Source organism: Anolis sagrei, chromosome 4, assembly GCF_037176765.1.
Source record: "Anolis sagrei isolate rAnoSag1 chromosome 4, rAnoSag1.mat, whole genome shotgun sequence".
NCBI lineage: Eukaryota > Metazoa > Chordata > Lepidosauria > Squamata > Dactyloidae > Anolis > Anolis sagrei.
The window spans coordinates 68,401,436-68,422,055 of NC_090024.1; positions in this window are offsets into that span (position 1 = coordinate 68,401,436).

Consider the following 20,620-nt stretch of genomic DNA (forward strand, 5'->3'; position numbering starts at 1 on the left):
TTTAGGTATTCATTACCACCTATGAGTTTAATCTAAATATGTGGCAGGTTATAGCATCCTAGATTTCATGTGTACAATGTATACAGCTTCATCCACAGGAGATTTTGCATAATGTTCAGGTAAAAATAAAAAGTTTGAAGCCTGCCGCTAATACAAAAATTGTCATAGGAGTTTTCTTCCCAAAGTTTAACCCTCACAACAAATAAACAATAACAACCTCAAAAACACTGTGTAAAAATGAAAATCCCTCACAATAATATAAGATGAAATAAAGTTTGTGGACATGTAGGTCTGTGGTGGTTTTAACTGCATAAATAAAATAATCAGTGTTAGAGCTGTGCACCGTTCTGTTTTTCAAAATGGGCTCTGGCATTTTCGGGCATTAGATTGCCCACCAGTAACTGCCCAACCATGTTTTTTTCAGCTGCAACAAAACACATGATGGATGAAAATGACTGCTTTCCATTTCTTTCAGCTACACTTGAAGCACAGAGTGGCACCTGTTTCCCTGTAAGTCCTGCTGTCTGAGTCAGTCAGAAGAAGAAAGCCTCTCATGTGTCTATTAGCCAAGCTGGTCTATAAATACTAGGGCAAGTGCCTCCATTTTCTTGTCCTGGCTGTTGAGAGAGAGAGATTGTGCTAGCTCTATTCATTGTTTCTCTCAGTGCCATCACTGCTTTGGATTGCTTTTTGCCTCAATTATTTTCTTTTGGCAATTTAATTATTTCAGTCCTTAAAAAAAAATTGCTAGAAAAGTGAGGATGGGTGTGTGTTTGAGAGGGCTGTGAGAGGGCATTTGGGTGTGTGTGTGTGTTTGTTTAAATATTGGGGTGGTTTAGTGAAGGGAGGAGATAGCCTGACTCCCTTGAGCCCTGTAAGTTGTTTGTTCACCTCTTTGACTCCTGTATTTTTATTGGGGCTTCTGTGTGTGTGTGCTCCTTCTCTCACACAAGAAACCTAAGCCTATTCCCCCAAAATATGTGTGTGTGTATACACACACACACACACACACACACACACACAATAATAATAATAATAATAATAATAATAATAATAATAATAATAATAATAATAATAAAGTAGCCAGGCTTTCAGAGAAGTGAAAGCCAAAGGGAGAAGTACTACTGAATCTCAATCAGATCCTCTCACGGGATACTTTTTGTTTTTTTTTTTAAAGAAGATTTTATTTCTAGAAATTTTAAGAATTTCCTAAAAATCAATGGATAGAGCAAATCTTCTGAAATTTGATGGGTTTGCAGTGGTAAATGTGTCCTCCAAGTGTGGCCATTTTTGTTTTGATAATTCTAAAAATGACAGAAAGGGGAGCCTGGGAATTTCCCCCATTGCCAACAATGGGCCATATCTTCCCATAGCAAAAACAGATATTTTGGCTGCTGGATTAAAAAATGGCATTTTGCCCTCCCTAATTCAGACAGCTCCTGATTAAACAAGAATGGGGGCACCCAAAAACCAGACACTGAAATTAGAACAGGGTTTACGCAAAATGCATACCTCTAATCAATATGTGATGAGTTGATTGAATAAATTGTATGCTTGGGGTTCTGGCAAGGCTGAAGACATCATTGTAAAAATGAAACCTGGAAAACTGCATTATGGAGAACAAAGGAGGTGAAGAATTTGATGAACTGTCATATGAAAAGTGCTAATGAGAAAACAGCTGAGATCTGGCCTGAGAACTTTGGGGTGCAAATAACACATAGCCGAAGGCAATAGCTCTTTAAGTTAAAGAAGTTAAACAACCCATCTGTTCCAGAATTGATGAGGATCTGAGCTAAAAGGCAAAGGTTATCTAAACAACCAAATAATGAATAACCACAAATAAGGAGATCGTTTTCCTTTTGTATGTGTGACAGATATGGAGGACAGCAGTGTCTGTCCACCCACCTCTCTTCTCTAGCAGCAGGCCTGAATGGAAAGAGATGGTGAGTATGAATGATAAATGTATATGAGTGAATGTTGAGTAAATGTGATTTTTTTCCCCCCTTAGCAATGTAACTATTATAAAACCTAGTACTGGTGTCTGCATGTCTGCTTTTTTCTCTGAAAGTGCCTGATGTACTCTGTCCCACTGAAAATGGATTAAAGAACATTCCTAGAGTTCAAAAAGTATTCATAACAAATGAACAGATACAAGCATACAACACTTACGATCCAAGTTAAGGGCAAAGCAAGACGAAATCATAATTAAAACCTTAAGGTATCATGAATACAATGAAAATATCTCTATTATATGTTGAAGCATTGGTAAGCATAGATAACCTTGTCCAGTCTCATATACCCTTTTCAGCTGTTTCTCTTTTACAAAAACATAAAACATTTTTTTCTTCTAGTGGGTTGCCAAATACAGGCTTTTGCCTGTCAGTTTTTTTCTTAACTTTTTCCATATAATGTGAAGTGTCTTTTGCACATTAAGGATTATTTTATGAGTTGCAGGAAATGGATTATAAGAATGGGATAGCAGCAAGTAAAGGAGGAGTAAGAGGGGAAAGCAGAAGTGATAACTTGAACCATTGTGTGTTTGCTGTCATGCTTGTCTGTTCTAGCTGGATGGTGTGATGGATGGCAATATAAAATATGATTGAGTCCTGAATTCCTTATTGAAATTCTACTGGTCTTTTGCCTTAACTCAGTGTCTTTATAATTCCCAGTACATTAGAACAGTTAAACATCATGCCAAACTACAACAGCAATGGTCAAAAAGATGTAAAACACTACTTGTCGTTTTTTGCTGCTTGCAAGAAATGAACTTGCAGGATTAACCAATGTCTATAGTACATGTTGAGCCCAAAATAGCAACAAATGTTGTGGCATTAGCAGGAAAAGAATGGTGGTGATGGTGCGTAGGCTGGCAATTGAGCACAAATAGATTTATAGATCTATAGATTTATAGATTTATGTTATTATAGAATTTTGTCTGGTTACATGTAGTTTAATTTATTGATGTCAGGTTTAATTTACTCATGTTAGGTCTTCATTTGATGTTGGGTTTTAATATTACCTTTATATGTGAGGGTTTTCTGGGATTTTATGTTAGTATCATGTTTTTTATGTAGGCATTGAATGTTTGCCATTGTTATGCCGGAATCTGCCCTGAGTCCTCTCAGGGAGATAGGGCGGAATACAAATAAAGTTGTTGTTATTATTATTATTATTATTATTAATAATAATAATAATAATATTATTGACACAAAAACACAGTATGTCACAGCAAATTATATATATATATATATATATATATATATATATATATATATATATATATATATATATGCTGGATTTCTTATCACAAAATCACAAGTAATATTATTATTAATAATAATAGATGGGTGTATATAAGACAACAGTTTTATTATTTATTTATTTAGGTCTTTTATATCCTGTCCTTTCTCAACCTCCACAGAGGAACTCAGGACAGCTAACAAAGTGGCACCCACATCAAAACATAAATATACAATTAAAAACAATGTAATAGTAACAACAATATAAAACAGTATAAACAGTATAAAACCATATAAACAATATAAAAACAATATAAAAACAGACAGCATTGTTCTTGAAAGTGAAATTGAAAGGGAGATAACAAGTCTCAAAACAAAGAAAGACAAAATGTAGGACAAATGATTTTTTTTTCCTTTTAGGCTAAAAAAGGAAATGAATAGTCAAGGAAATATTGGCAAAGGAGTTATTGGTGTTGGAGTTGGCAGGGAGCATTTTCTTATCTCAGAATCTGGAGTTAATTGATTTAAAAACAATCATTTGGAGTGTTAATAATTATAATTTGACTTCCTTGTAGTGAATTTTCTGTTTGTAAAATTTATGTGTTGCATTAGAATGGAAAGTGCGGGGGCAGAAAAGTAGGGTTCAGAGTAAACCTCAATATATATTTGTGGGAGATCCACTTGTTAATATTGCCTGTTTCTAACATGGTGTATCCAAGTGCTCCAAAAAGCTTTCAAGAAGACAGCAATGTTTGTTTTTGGCATCTGGTGTTCATAATAAGGTTGTGAAGAATATTTATGAGTAGCCACATCCTCAACAGAAAAAAAATGGTGTCTATGCACTTGATGTTAAGTGACTGTGGATGTAAATGATTCAGCTAATCAGTAATGCAGAAAAATATTATGTTTATGTTCATAGGCCCTCAAAACAAATCTGGTCTATAACTCTTCACCTTAATGCCAAGTATGGCCTCAGAGCACATTGGACAAATTGAACTAAAAAAAATCACATTCATTCAGAGCTCTCTGAAAGGCAGATTTTGTTGAACATTCAGCAATATACCAATAGTTTCATTGGAAAATAGCAAATATTAAACATTGCCTTCAAAATAGGTCACAATTGCTCCAGGATGGGGAGGCACTAACTCAAAATGAGAAAACTTGTGAGGCTGTCAAGATTTGGAATTAAATACTTTGAAGCTGTAGGAGGTTGCTAAGAGGAGGGAGAGATGACAGAAATAAAGAAGCTTAGAAGTAATGGTAATATAATACATGCATAAACACACATCAGAGAAAGAAGGGACAGTTTTGGAGAGCTGCAATGTGCAGGGAAAGTATTCCAAGAAAGATAAGAGATGTTAGACATTCCTTCTACTTAGTCCTGTTAAAATTGTGAGAATATAAGAAACCCTCCTGATTGGAAGAATGGAAGGGAAAGGAAGACCAGCTACCCACTACCCAGGATACCAGGACAAGTACTTTTAAGAAAGAGAATGGGCTAATGCGATTCTTGGTATAAAATCATCGATTCTGGAGGCTTCAAAGAGTCTTGTCAGTTAGGAGAAGCAAAAGGAGTAGGTGGTGATTTCAATCAGAAAAATGCAAACCAGTGATTTCAATAACATGCTTCCAGAAGCAACTCAAGTTCTTGATTCAAGAGGATCATATCCATAGAATGACTATATTTTAATTTTTATTCCTTTTAAAATTGCCTCATTGGTGAAGCTTAAGGTTGATATCAGAATTTTTTGAAAGTGAAGGATTTTCTGTGTACATCTGGACTTCCTGAGAAACATTGCCCAAGGTCTGATACATTAGTACCTTTTTTAAAAATCAGACAAACACCCACTTGAGAAATGTATTCTATGTGTTAAGTCTTGCCTCAAAGGTGACACTTTCTATCAAAGTAGTTTCCTGTCTGTAATGCAGGACCACATTCTGGGAGAAATAGAACTTTGTCTGAGATATATCTAGTATTCTGATAGTTTAATTGGGAAACTTAGCAAATGTAATATATTTCTCCCACCCTGGACATTCCACAGATACATAAACCTCATTTGCCTAGTTTTCAACAGACCTCACAACCTCTGAGGATGCCTGCCACAGATGTAGGCAAAACATCAGGAGAGAATGCTTCTGGAGTATGGCCATACAGCCCCAAAAACTCATAGCAACCCAGTAATGATGACAGATAATGGAATTCAGCCATAATAATGACTAAGCTAATCCTTGGTCTGCTGTACCAGAGTCAGAAGGGTTTCATTTTAGAATGTACACATGTAATTTTTTTTAGAGATGTTGCACAGATGTCTTTTTTCTAGCAAACCTTGGTTTTCTGATTGATGGCCTCCATAGGACCAGGAGGCTTTGCAATTGGATGCCAAGTAACAAAACACTGTGCATAAGAGGGGCAAGCCATAGAGGGTCTGCATGCTCCCTCACATGTCTCTTCAGGGCTTTCAGTCCAGTGTAAGTGTATCTGGCTACCTTGGGGCTAGATAGGAATTTTCCCCCTTTACATTTTTTTAGTATCTGGGGACATTGACAATTGGCTGGGGTGCTGTCTATAAATAAATTCTCATCTTACAGGTAATGGAGGAAGGACTTCAGAGGTCTATGTTCATCTTGGCATCCATATTGGTGTGGGATATGGTTGGAACTGCCTCCACAGGTCATGACCTAAAAGATTTGGGAAAGAGTGTGCCCTTAAGGTAAATATGGGGTAATTTTGCTCTCATTTTCAAGCTGTGCAATTCAGGTAGGAGTGCCTGAGGTTTACTTTCCAGCAAATAACTGCTTGCTGAATATTTGACTGCTTGTTTTTAAAAATGAAATGAACGGTATCAGTCAAAGATGATGAATAAGATCATTAGAATATATTTCTCAGACTGATTAAAATATACTGTTTCATGCACTGTTACTTTCTGCCCTAAGGGATGAGCTAACTATTTTTATACTAGGAGAAATAAGTTTTTTAAATGAAGAAGCTTAAAAAAAATACCAACAACAAATAATCAGTTTTTACTGCATCCCTTTTTTCTAAGTGTGGCTAGCTACACATAGTACACATGTTTTTCTCCATGGCCAATGTCTCAAACTTTACCTGCTTACAATTTACATTTCACAAAATTATAGTTTGATCTTTCAGATGCTGTGACGATGGGATGCTTGAGACTAGTACTGCACTTAATTCTGATCCTCTATTTTGAGTTAACCAGTTGTTGTTATATTTATTTTTATTCCACACATTATGTTTAGATCATGTTTCACCATGTCTGACTTTCTACCTCTAATTCACCACAAGTTATAAACAAACGTTACTTTGCGCTTGAAACCTACACCCAAATACTTGGGAGTAAGAAACAGTATTACTTTTGAGAACAGAAATGTATAGGATTGCATGATAAATCCAAAGTATTGATTTAGAATCATGTGCTTTGGCACATAAGAACATAGAAGATAAGTTAGGTTTTTTTTCCTAATTGCAGGATTGTTTCTATGGAATCAATTCAAGAAAGCTTTGTATTTTAAGACATTCTTCTAGACTAGAAAATGTATGCCAATCCTGGATATTTTTTTCATTTTCCAGCCCTGAATTACCACAAACATCCTGGGAGTTGATTAAGACTAAAGCTGCAGAGTACAGAAAGTTCAGGTTTCCTTTCTATTTGTGTTTCCTACCAACGGACTTGCATGATTGTTTTTTTTTTTTACAAGGTGGGGAAAGGTTTCTCTTAAAATGACTTATTGACTGCTAAGGGGAATGCCTGAGGCAGAAAAACATAAATAAGCAGGAGAAAGAAAGCAAATAAAACAATTACTAAAAGCTTTGGAGCACTATTCAGGAAGAGTCTCAGGACACACATATGCAGGGGAGTGGGGGTCCTTTATGTTTGTTCTTCTCAGATCATTCTAACACCACCCAGTGGGCTACTGCTTTTCATTTCAGCACATCAGACAATTCTTTCAGCAAGGAAGTATGGAATTCCTGTACAGAATTGTTATAATATGCCATCACCATGATAACTATTACAATAGTAATAATGAGTGTAAGAATGTCCATTCTGTATGTAGTAGTTTTGTGAGAACTGTGACATTTCAATATGCTTGTAAACAAGCAGTATGTCCCTTCTGGCTGTGAACCCTACATAGATATCAGAGACAAGAAAGAAAGCAATTTTTTTTTGCTATCCAACTTTTGTAACATTTCTATGGCTTTCATTCCAACAGATTCGAATACTCACAATACATAATAAGGGAAGGAAAATGCTATGATCTGTGTAGCAGTATCTCAACAAGTCATGCATAGATCATGACTTTTCATGATAATACAGGAATACCAAAAATTGTATCTTCTTGACTAGAACTTTGAAGTAATTGCTAGACCAAAAACCACCAGTTCCCAGGTAGCTTTGTGTGTAAGAGAGAAAGAAAATGGCAATAATATTGTTGAGTTGCTATTATTTATTATTACTGTTATTTGATACACAACAAGATTAGTTCACAGCAAACAAAATCACTATACTGACATTTGTATTTGATCACACATTGGACACTGCTCAAGTGTCTAGGACTGTGTGATGTATCGGCGAAGAATGCATACTGATCTAAGTAGGGTGGCCTTTTGCAACAGACAGATGGTAATTTTGTCAGTGCCGATTGTTTTTAAGTACAGATCAAGGTTGTTATCATCATCATCATCTCACTTTGTCTCAGCACAATAAGGACACAAAGAGGAGTGTTGCTGAGTGCTTACACCCCACACGCAGTCTATAATTTCTGGTCTCATATTACAAATGCTGATTTAAAGTCATAAATTCATTATTCCTTTATTAAGAAAGTACAACATTGCTGTGTTTTTAAAGCAATGTTCTTTCATGAATCCTAACAGTTGTTTTTCTTTATTTAGATCTAATAGAGTAAAGTAACAAAAACAATATAACATGTACTGCTGCATTAGTGGTTAGTTTTCTCAAATTGATTGCTTGGTATCTATCTTCCCATTCAGTTTCAGAGCTCATCCAAGCTTCCTAGCTTTGTGTCCCACTTGGGAGAATACAGTGCGGCTCATATCTCAGTCCTACCTATACGTTGGTTACTTTTTGAAGCATTGTAATTATGTGATTAATTGCTTTTTGAAATATCTTTCCAAACTTTATTTTTCCTGATAGTGGATTGCAGTTGAGAGTTCTTCACATAAGTCTTGTGCTTCCATTTCATTCAAGAGTCATTCTCTCTTCCATTTTCCCCCATTTCAGATTCAGAATGGTATCAAAGATAGGAGATTTCAGTGTGTATCTGCACAGACATTCCATTACACTATAATAAACCCAGACAGACACAAAATATTTGGGATTGATGTGGTAGGAGATGTGGGTGAAAAATGAACTGAAATCTAGGGATTTCATACTGTGCTTTTAAAAAAGAAAGGGAGAACCGTAACAACTATATTACTACTTTATAACTTCTGCTTTGGCCCCATTTTTATAAAACATTTTATTTCAAATGCTAACCCCTGTAGAGGGAAGAAAATATAATGTTCACAATGGAACAACAAATACTGTATTCATTTCCCCCCTCTTAGTCTTCTTTCATTCACATGAACGTTTTATACATAACAGTGGGAAGGCTGGTTAGGTAGAACAATATAATTTTCCCTGTGTTTCTGCCTAACCTTCTTCTGCTGAGGAACATCCTCCCGTTCCTCTCCCTGAGAGCAAACTCTTATAACAAATACTGCCCAGCTGCTGCATTTGGAAGGAGAAAATGGTAGAAAAGGGAGCCAAGCACCAGTCCCTTTTGCCCACAAACAGCTTCAGCTGAGACAACTCATTGAATACCTCCTCTAGTAGAAATTGGAGGAAATATTCTAAAACAGATGCTCTCCTGCTATTTCAGAGCCATATGAGAAACAGGCTGAAAAAGGAGTTCTGTTTGATTCTCTCCTTTCTATTTTGTATTTTGCACTGTGAAAAAAGAGGCTGGGTTTTTGCTTTTCTTGCATAAAATACAATCTAACATCTCAGGGAAGATATTATGTATTTATTAATTCTAACTTTGTTTTACAAGAGACTTCCCATTCATAACATGGGCCCAAACAATACAAAACAAAACAATACACAAACCATTTGTCAACACAATATATAAATGAAAGGTTAACAATAACATAATAATAACCTCAAAGAAATTTTAAAAAGTTAAACAGCGGAGAAATGAATGTTTACTAAAACAACAAAAGCATGCTCAGTCTACTCAGGCCAAATAAAATGGTCTCACTTTTCAACTGCTCCAGGGAGTCCACACCATATACTGCTTATTTATTTATCATGTCAGAAGTGAGTTGAGGGTACAGTTAAAATGCACAGTTAAAATACAGATATAATGTTGGATTCACAGCAGAAACATTAAATCTGGCCCAAGTGAATACAGGATTTACTCCAAAGCTCCTGGGAGCTCTGAAGTGATCCCAAAGTTTTGGCAGTGTGGACAACTGGACTGGGTCTCACCAGACAGATCTATTGCCCACACACCCAAATGCCCACCACTGTGTTAGTGACCACAGGTAGCTCCCTTGAAGAATCCTGCTGGTGACATTGCATCTGGATAGACCACAATAGGGCATGCAGTCAGCCATGGGCTCATCTACACTGACTTCTTCACTTGGTTTGGAACTGATAAGGCTGTGTTAATGATTAGATTGACATATCTGGAACAAATTTGAGGCCAGAAAGATGATTCATTATCCTTGTGGTGATTTTTGTAGCCTGCCAAGCTTGTATTCCTGGTTTAGATTTGGGGCTCGTTGAAATCAGCCCACACAATCTCTTCATTCATCTGGAGAGGCCCTACTCGCGATCCCATCTCCATCGCAAGCGCGATTGGTGGGGACGAGGGACAGGGCCTTCTCGGTGGTAGCCCCTCGACTCTGGAACTCGCTCCCCAAGGACATTAGGCATGCCCCAACTCTGGCAGTCTTTAAGAGGAGCCTGAAAACATGGTTGTTCCAGTGTGACTTCCCAGAATAAGGAGACCCTAAGCAACATGTCCCTAATCGCACTTTACTAATGATCTAGGATTTTCTGCTCGCTTCATCTCTCTCCAAATACCTATCCTAGTTATATGTCACGTGGTCATGCCCAGCATTTTTTAAAATTTTAATTATTACATTTGGCCCTGCCATAGGTTTTTAATGCATCGTGGTGTTATTGTTACTGTTTATTGCTTTGATTATGAGTTTATTTATTGTCTGTATTGCTGTTGTTGTTTTTACTGATGTACTTGGGCTCGGCCTCTTGTAAGCGGCACCAAGTCCTTCGGGAGATGGTAGTGGGATATAAATAAAGGATTATTATTATTATTATTATTATTATTATATGTATTAAGGGGATTAACTTGAAATTTCCTTAACTTTGCTTAATTTACTTTATTGACCTTCACTCATTCTGGAGTACTTTTTACTGCTTTATGTTTTGTAGCCTCTGCAGTTTGAAGCTAGCTTCAAACTAAATTGTATGGTCAGTGGAGATGTGCCCCATGCGAACACTAAAAGGAGCATTACTGGTATGCTTATGTGATGCTTGTGGTTGGTGATGCAGTGGCAAGGGCCCAAATATGCCCTCAGCCCAACTTGAAGTATTGTACAGAAATTATTCTGTAAAGATAAACACATTTTACAACTATTCCTTTACCATCTATTTCTGCTCAGCTCACGTGTTTATGAAAAAAATTGTTGCTTTCCTGCATGACACTTCAGAATAGTTGAAAACAAGACTTATGTGGAGGACTGTTTATTTTTTACAGCATAGAGAGAAACTACTTTAATTATTCATGCTCACATGCAAGGATGAAATCACTGAGGATTTAGTGTACACAACTCTTCATATGACATCATGGTCAGATGTATTGTGTTATTAATGGCTGTGGTTATGCTAGTTAAATAGTACTCAGGGTAACACAGGGATTGGTCTCTGTGTACCAAATGCTTGTAAAAACAAGATAGATGGAGCTAATAGGGTTGTATGGTTGTGGGTCAGTCATGAAATGAGAACAAAATACGAATCTATAACCCTTTGCTGTGGTCCAGAAGGCTTGTTTTAAGAAATGGGAAGAAGCTAAAATTCATGTATAATATCAGTATTAAAGATTATTTAACTTGTCTGAAGTGCATAGGAGGTTCCCTTAATTTGATTTATGTGGAATACTTTTAGATGACTTAAGGGCTACTGCGTAAGAATCACTGCAAGGAAAAGTCAGCAAATACTGATACAGATTGCTCAAGGATTACTTTTAACATCTTGTTATATTGAAATCTGTATCAAATGCTCTTGGTTTGCAGTTGCAACACTTTCAGAAGCATTTTTATGTGGTTGATATCATTTGGGATGCCAATAGGACCTATTTAGGGAAGTTCAAGGGCACACATCAGTGACTGTGAAACAAAATAGCCAATTTAAAAGGATTTTTAAACAGATATTTTAGAGAAATATAAAGATTTCTAATAACGGAACACAAATTTGGTACAATATATAAGCATTTTGTAACACATTTTTATTGTAACCCTATGCATGTTCACTCAAAATTAAGATCCCCCCTCCCACTCAGTTCAGTAAAATGTCAATGAAGTAAATGGGCACGTAGCTTCTGTTAGGTCCCAAATCCAATTACTAATCCCAACAAGAAAAGACTCATTAAATAAACAAAATGTATAATTGTGTTGATTTGACTTGACTGGGTTAGACGTGGTCTTACTGTAAATGGTATTAGAACCTTAGGGTGCATCCACACTGTAGATTTAATGCAATGAAATGCCCTTTAATTTTCATGGCTCAATGATATGGAATAATGGAAGTTGAAATTTGGTGAGGACTAACACTTTTTGGCAAAGACCTTGTAAAACTACAAGCCCATGATTCTATGGCATTCCACTAGGGCAATTAAAATGGTCTCAAACTGCAATAATTCTACCATGCAGATGTATCCAGATTTAGGCCTAGCAGTCAAAATCCAGATAGCAGGGGCAGAATTAAGCGAATTATTTCACCTCTCCTGAATTATCATTATAATTCAAACTTTGTTTGTAATGTTACCCAGTAATAATATGCCAAGTCTGGTGTCTGGAACACACACTAATAAAACAGTTTTAACAAAGCTAAATAAGTTAGCAGTCTGAATGTCTTTGTGCAATTTTAGGGACTGAATGAGAAGCTTGCTTTAGCTTATTAATGAAAACTTCACTTTGGGAAAAAAATGAAGAGAGTTTACAGGGCTTCTACCATTTTTTGCGCAGAAAATTTTAGAACATGTAGAAAAAAATTGATGATATAATGCTGAGTGGATTGAACCATTTCACTCTAGAGGTGGATGCCATTTTGTTTGTTCCTCTTTTACTAATCAAAGAGTCTACAAATGGCATCCCATAGCATTACAAATAGAATGAGTTTGTTCTTTCGCATCCTTCTTTTTCGAGATTAAAAATTAATTTGAAACATGGAAAAGGTTATGCACATATAGAATATTATTATTATTATTATTATTATTATTATTATTATTATTTTACTGACACAAAAACACAGTATGTCATAGCAAACAAGATCTATCTGCTCGATTTCGTATCACAAAAATCACAAGTCAAACACTTCCCAAGCGTCTATGGCTATGTGATGGATTTTCAAATGATGTGTGCAGATGGAAGTAAGGTGAACTTTTGCAGTTGATCATGATTATTATTATTATTATTATTATTATTATTATTATTATTAATACCCCACTTTATCTCACCTGAAGGGGACTCAAAGCGGCTTAACATAAAAGTATTAGCATGAACATAAACGCATTAGTATGAAATTACATAACACATTCTATCATATCAGAACTCTTTTACCACATCATGTAGGGTCTAGAGATAAAGTATAATATTTGCAACAAAAGGTGAATGAGGCTGAAGGAAACCTTATGTTAAACCTGCCTTATCTGGTAGCAATGTATTGTGTTAAAATTGGATATCAGAAAATTACCTGCAGCAGCCAAACTGAGAAGCAGGGGAAATATATATGAGCAGTAGGAGGTTGCTACTTCTTTGACCTGTGCATTCCTTTATCTGGAATGGGAAAATGTGAATCGCAAACACTGCTATCTGACAAGGGAACAATTCACCTCACACAACTGTTGTGTTGTACTCCATTTTAACTGGCATAGAAACATTCAATGGACTCTTGAGATTTGTAGTTTGGCAAGAAACTAGAGCTCTCTGGATTAGAACTTCAAATATCCTTCTCAAAATTCCTTAGGATGGTACCATGGTGGGCAAAGTGGAATGATTTAAATTGCTGTGTAATTGCAGTGTGAATGGCATCCTGAGGTGACAATATCAGTCTCCCAAATTGTTCCAAGTGCTTTCATACATCAGCGTTAATAGGCTTTTGTGTATCTGTGACAGTCAGATTACAGTACTGCTCTGCTGAGATAAGTGTTATATACAACTATATGAGATTCAATAGCTGTAGACAAAATTGTATTCATCTTTCCATATGAGAATACTAGGGAGGTATCCTGTGCATGTTCACTATTAAAAACAGAAAAAAACATCACATTAGGGATGGACCATTATTTATTTAATTATTTCTCAGTTGAAAAATAGTAACACGGGTCCAAACACAGTTCAGAAAGAATAAAAGAGAAAAAGTATTATAAGCAGGCTTTACCTGATGACTAACACAGACTGTAACCCTATCCCCTCTTCGGCCTTTCGACTGATCAGGAGTACCTCTGTCTTATCTGGATTAAGTTTCAATCTGTTTGTCCTCAACCAGGCCAACACAACAACCAAACACCGGTTCAGGACCTGCACAGCCTCCTTAGTAACAGGTGGGAAGGAGTGATAGAGCTGAATATTGTTTGCGTATAGATGACACCTGGCCCCAAAACTCCGGATGATCTCTCCCAGTGGCTTCATGTAAATGTTAACAATATGGGGGACAGTATAGAACCCTGCGGGACCCCACAAGTCAGTGGTTGTGAGGACGAGCAGATGTCCCTTAGCAACACCTTCTGGGAACGACCTTCAAGGAAGGACTGGAGCCACTGCAAAACAGTACCCCCAAGTCCCATATCTCTGAGGCATCCCAAAAGGATACCGTGGTCGATAGTATCGAAGGCCTCTGAGAGGTCCAGCAGAACTAACAGGGACACACTCCCCCTGTCTAGCTCCTGGCGTAAATCATCTGCCAAGGTGACCAAGGCTGTTTCGGTACCATGTTCCGGCCTAAATCCAGACTGTACCAGATTTAGATAATCAGTGTCTACCAAGAATCCCTGGAGTTGCAAGGCCACCACATGTTCTAGAACTTTGCCCATAAAGGGGAGATTGGAAACTGGCCAAAAGCTGTCTAATTAGGTGGGGTCTAATGATGGTTTCTTCAACAGCGGCTTTATAACAGCCTCTTTTAGGCTCACTGGAAATTTGCCCTCCCATAGGGAGGTATTAACCACTATCTTCACCCACCCTGCCAAACTCCCTCTGGCTTCCTCTATCAGCCAGGATGGACAGCGGTCTAGGATGCATGTGGTCGGCCTTGCCTCTCCAAGAATCTTGTCCACATCCTTTAGCTACACAGATTGAAATGAATTCATCAAAAGATAGGCAAATACCCTCTTGGTAGAAAATACACAAAAAACATTTTTTGAGAGTATGGCAAACAAACAGTGTACCATGGTACAGGACTACGAGCAGAGAACATGCTTGAAGAAGACTTACATTATGGTGTACAGAGGGAAAGTGAAGTACGATACAGAAACCCTCTATCAAACTTTAAATATGTTGTCCTAGTTTTTGAGTTAGTGAGCCAATTTCTCTACATTTACTAAGATTGTAATAGAAATCCTCAAATTGATCTGGATTATTTTCCCCTAATTATTTGGCTACCTCTTCCTGGTGTATCAAGATATCATGAGAATGAGTACCTTAACATTTTCATTGTTATAGTTGAAATATCTGTCCCAGTTGAGCACTGTCTTTTCATGGCACCCAAACTCTTCTGGCCTCCTTATCCATCCCAATGATAGAATCAATCCTACAATGAATATTTTGCAATTGTTAAATAGCTCTAATGGGGGTCTACCCCAAATACCAACCTAAAAGTAAAATAAAAACAATTGTTTCTTTTAATGCCAAAAGTTCCTTTTCTCTAGTTTTCCTAATGTAGAAGTACTCAAATACACAGCCTGCTCTTTGAGCATATTGGCTTGCTGCAAGTGCTTGAGTAAATAATTGGCTGAATGTATTATTCGAAATGTCATAGGCCTTGCAAACTGGAATGAAATCCAAAAGTCCAAGTTTCTTTTGCTCTGATCAAACTCCTTCTTTAAAAACATTGAATGTATTCTTGTATAACCAAAATTTAGCATAGGCTTGATATATCAAGACAGGTGCTGCAAGAATTCTAAACATTTGAGCTTAACATCTGATCACTGTGAAGTTGGACCACTTTTTAAAGAGAAAAGGCATGTGTATAAATAACACCTATCTTCACCATTTATTATGCCAGCTTGACATATGCGCACTGGAAGACTAATTGCACATTCAGCTCCCTTATGGCAACATCTGAAAGTGTTATAAATTAATAACTCACAAATTGTCATACAAATTAAAAGCAATCATACACATTAGTCTCTTGACTTATAGCTGGACTTTGCAAGCTCTACTCATTGTCAGTTATGATAATCCTCAGTAAGTCCTCCTGTTTAATTACTAACCCTCTTGTATGCATATGATTTAATAATTCATGCAAACTACCATGCTGTTTGGTGTGATAAAATTTTTATCTGTGCACACTGGGAACAGATGAAGAGAAGTATTACTGCTCAGTTTATTCTTCCCCAATAGTTCATGACATTTACATCAGTCTCCTGTGATCATTAACATGCCAATCCAACTGCTATTTGCAACCATATTTTGGGTGATTGGCATGCTGTCTATAAAAACATGTTTTTAATAAACAGAATCTGACAATAGCCACATTCATCACCATCCAGTAGAAGGGCTCCAATGTGCTGGTCAATTGCTTGCAGCTTTCCTTTGATCATCTTTTTTGGGTGACAAGCACAGGATTCATCACCCTACTGCAGCTATTTGAAAATTGGCACTAAATAAGCAGCCTTTATCATAAAAGTACAGGAGGAATATATTAAATATTAAGTAGGAAGCATCAATTTATTCAAAAGCTAGCTTCTTCAGCTTCCTTTTCACAATAATTCTTGTGTCTAGGTCTTGCTAACTTAATGGGCTCAGAAACAAAAAATGTTGCTTGTTCTATGTTTGCAAATAAAAGGCCTAGTTTTCAAATTTTGAAACAGGGAAACCACACAATATGAGGTGTCAAACTTCTTCCATGTAGTGCTATTTGCCATAGAAATTCCATGGAAACCCACGGCACCATTGGTGTTCTTGTTTTCTTTTTTCCAGCCTCTACCCCTTTGCTTGTTCTTTCTTCTGCTTTTTCTCTCTCACCCTTCTTTTAAGACAGAGATGAGCAAGTGCAGAGGAGTTGGAGGCCATTTCCCCCTGGTCCTCTCAGTAATAAGAAAAGAGGGAGATCACATTACAGGTGGATAGACTCAATGAAGAAAGCCACAGCCTTGAGTTTGCATGACTTAATGACAGAGTGACTTGGACATCTCTCATTCATAGGATCATTATAAGATGAAGTTGTCTTGACAACAATTAACAACAATCACCAGAATTCTATATGACTTGTTACATTAAGGAATTTAACCTATGTAGCAGGGGTGCTAAGGAACATCTTTAGGTAAAGGTAAAGGCCCCTGACATTAAGTCCAGTTGTGTCCAACTATGGAGGTTGATGCTCATCTCCATTTCTAAGCTGAAGAGCCAGCATTGTCCATAGACATCTCCAAGGTCATGTGGCCAGCATGACTGCATGGAGTTCCGTTACCTTCCCACCAGAGCGGTATCTATTGATCTACTCACATTTGCATGTTTTTGAACTGCTAGGTTGACAGAAGCACATGCTGCTTTTCTCACATTTGGTAACACTGATGAGATTGTTATCAATATGAAGGATACAACTCCTCTGTGGCAATACCTCCACCGGTTGCTAGTTTGTTTCTGAGCATAGTTTAAAGTGTTGGTTATTTATTTATTTATTTCCAACATTTGTACCCCACCCTTCTCTATCCCAAGGGGGACTAATAAAGCAGCTTTACACACTGGCAATAATTAAATGACATAAAACATGCAATTAAATAAACATTTATCTAAAAATTAAAAAATCAAACAAATACATCAAATTAAAAACACCTTATTATGACCTATGTCTCTCTCGATGCTGAGGTCCAGGCTATTCAACAGGGAATGTAACCTTTTCTTAACTTAATCTGTAACTGTGTCTTATTGAAAAATGTCTTATGGGGAAGTTAATCTATAGTCAATTCAACCATCATATAATAAAATCACACTGCATCAGATTAATGCTAGCCTTTGAACACCATTGCTTCAATCAAAGTGGTGTATGTACCATATTCATTAAAAACATCACTCTAAATTAGCATCTTAATGCTATTTTAGTTAATGCACAAACACATTTCAAATTATAAAATTTTGTTGTCTCCTTTCTTCCACACGATTTTACCTATACAATAGGTGAAGCACTATACAAAAGGTTTTTATGTCAAAGAACACTGCCACTGGGAACATTAGTGTATTTTCCAGATTTTACCTTCAACTGCCTGGAATCCAGTTTCAGTTTCTTTTATTGTCAAGAAACAAATGAGAATGGAAAATTACTCATCTGACTTGTTTCAAAAAATGGAAAAAGAACCCTGCTTCTACTGAGCAGATAGATTTTCTTTCTTTCTTTCTTTCTTTCTTTCTTTCTTTCTTTCTTTCTTTCTTTCTTTCTGTATTCATTTATTTACTGTATTTTTATATACTGCCTTTCTCACTCCTGGAGGAACTCAAGGTGGTTTACAACATGCTAATGGCAAAAAGCAATGCTAATACATAGTAGACAAAGAAATCATAATAACTCATTACTACATATAGCTATAAACTTAAAATCAATTAAAAACACTGCACAGAAGACATACATAAAATTTAAACATTCAGACATGCATAAAATCATCTTAGTATAAACATTAAAATCCCATGAACCAGAAATTGTATACCATAGCCATTCCAAATTGTTGTTGCATGTGTTTTTCAATTATTCTTTCTACTGCATTATTTATTAGCTGAAGGCTTGATTCCACAACCAAGTCTTTGTTCTCTTTCTAAAGGTGAGGAGGGAGGGCACTGACCTAATCTCGCTGGGAAGTTCCAGAGCCAAGGAGCCACCATTGAGAAGGCCCTGTCACTCATCCCCTCCAACCGCACTTGCAACGGAGGTTGGACTGAGAGCAGGGTCTCCCCAGATGATCTTAACCTCCATCTTATTAAACCACCTACCTTTGGAAAAACCTGCTGTTTTTCACAAAAGGTAGATTCCAACAAATTCTTCACAACAAACTTCCAGCAATAAAGCAAGCTAAAAGGTAAGGTTTCCCCTGACATTAAGTGTAGTCATGTCTGACTTTGGGGGATGGTGCTAATCTCCATTTCTAAGCTGAAGAGCCAGTGTTGTCCGTAGACCCCTCCAAGGTCATGTGGCCGGCATGACTGCATGGAGCGCCATTTAAAGCATAGGGTTTGTTGAGAATATATTGCCTCTGCTATCTTCCTTTAGTAGATAGAATTCTTGGAATGCATTTATTATTCTCTGTATAGTCATATTTTTGTAATATTAGAACAAAGATGCCAAAGGTGAGGGGCAAAGCTGGGTATTGTTGGAGCTCAGCCTGTGATTGTGTTTCAGGAACAGGGTGCTTTGGATGTGGGGAGTGATGTCAATGAGTCTCAAGATGGCAATGGTTTAGTCAATGATATTGATGCAGAGAATGACCAGGAGATCCCTGTTCAAAGTGTAGTTTCCCATGAGAATGTCCCTGAGAGGTGTGGGGATGATGGTGTGCTCCCTAAATTGCTACCAGAGAGTTCCCATGATTGGCAACTTGAAAACAGCTAGGCATCTGGCCCAGCTGCAGAAATTAATGAGCAAATAGATTGATGGGAGGAGATCAGTCAAAACAGAAAAGCCGAACAGTGGCTTCGGCGTTCTGCCAGGCTCCGACAGAAAAAGATAAGAGATTCTCAGCTAAAGTGAAACCAATTTCTGAGCGTTAGAGACATAGCTAACGAGGAGATAAAAGTCCCAATTACAGGAAATGTAGTCAGATGAAGCATTGTTTGGAATCAAGTCAAGATCCCTTCCTTGTTTCATGGAAGCTTTGCTTGGAAGATTCATGTTTAAGTGTTTTTTGTTTCATGGTTTTGATTCTTGGATTCTATGATTTATTCATGTCTTGGATTCATGTTCCCTGGTTTCTTGGATTTTATTAGAGAAGTTTGCCTTTGCTTTCATGGACTTTGCTGGACTATTACTCTGGACTATTTTGTTCCTGCTTATCTTCTTACTTAATTGGATTTACCTACTTCTTTAAAGTGCTTTTTACTTTACTGCTTTTTAATTATATTCAATAAAAGGATTGTTTTCCCTACTCAACGGTGTGATGTTTGAAGTCAGAGGGCTTTTTTATGTTCTGGAGTGCAACAGGAATCTGAAACAAATGTTTTATTTTCTTAGAGAGTGGACTTCATATTTTAAATAGTCCAGAGTGTTGTGTGTGTAGAAGTTACAATATTGTGTGCTTGTAATCTGTGCATGTAAAATAATAATAATAATAATAATAATAATAATAATAATAATAATAAGTTTTATTTAAGTTGTTTAGAAAGGCTGAATAGCACTGGATCAAAATTATTAACAGTATTTTATTGAAATCATTCAAGTATAAATGCTTCCATACTGTGAGAGTATTTTAGGGATAGGATTCAGAAGCGTGGATAGCTCTTCCACAACTTGAATGAAAATCATAGAATCATAGAATAATAGATTTGGAAGAGACCTCATGGGCCATCCAGTCCAACCCCCTGCCAAGAAGCAGGAAAATTGCATTCAATGAGCTAAACCTGCTGTGCATTACATCTTTCAACCAAGGAGGTTATGCATCAGTAAGTCACTAAATATTGGGTTCTCTTCACAATAAACCCCTTCATTTTTCATTTGTCACATTATTCTCTGTCATTTTTTTTAACAAAAGATTAATATGACTAATTTGTTGTAATACAGTCCCAATTAAAATGAATGTGACTTTATCTGAACAATATACAAAGGAAGGATATTAAACAGAACTTCATGTGATGTCAGTGTGGTGGTGTTTATCCTTTACAACTTAGATTTTCTTCACTGGCTATGACAGGCACTACAAGT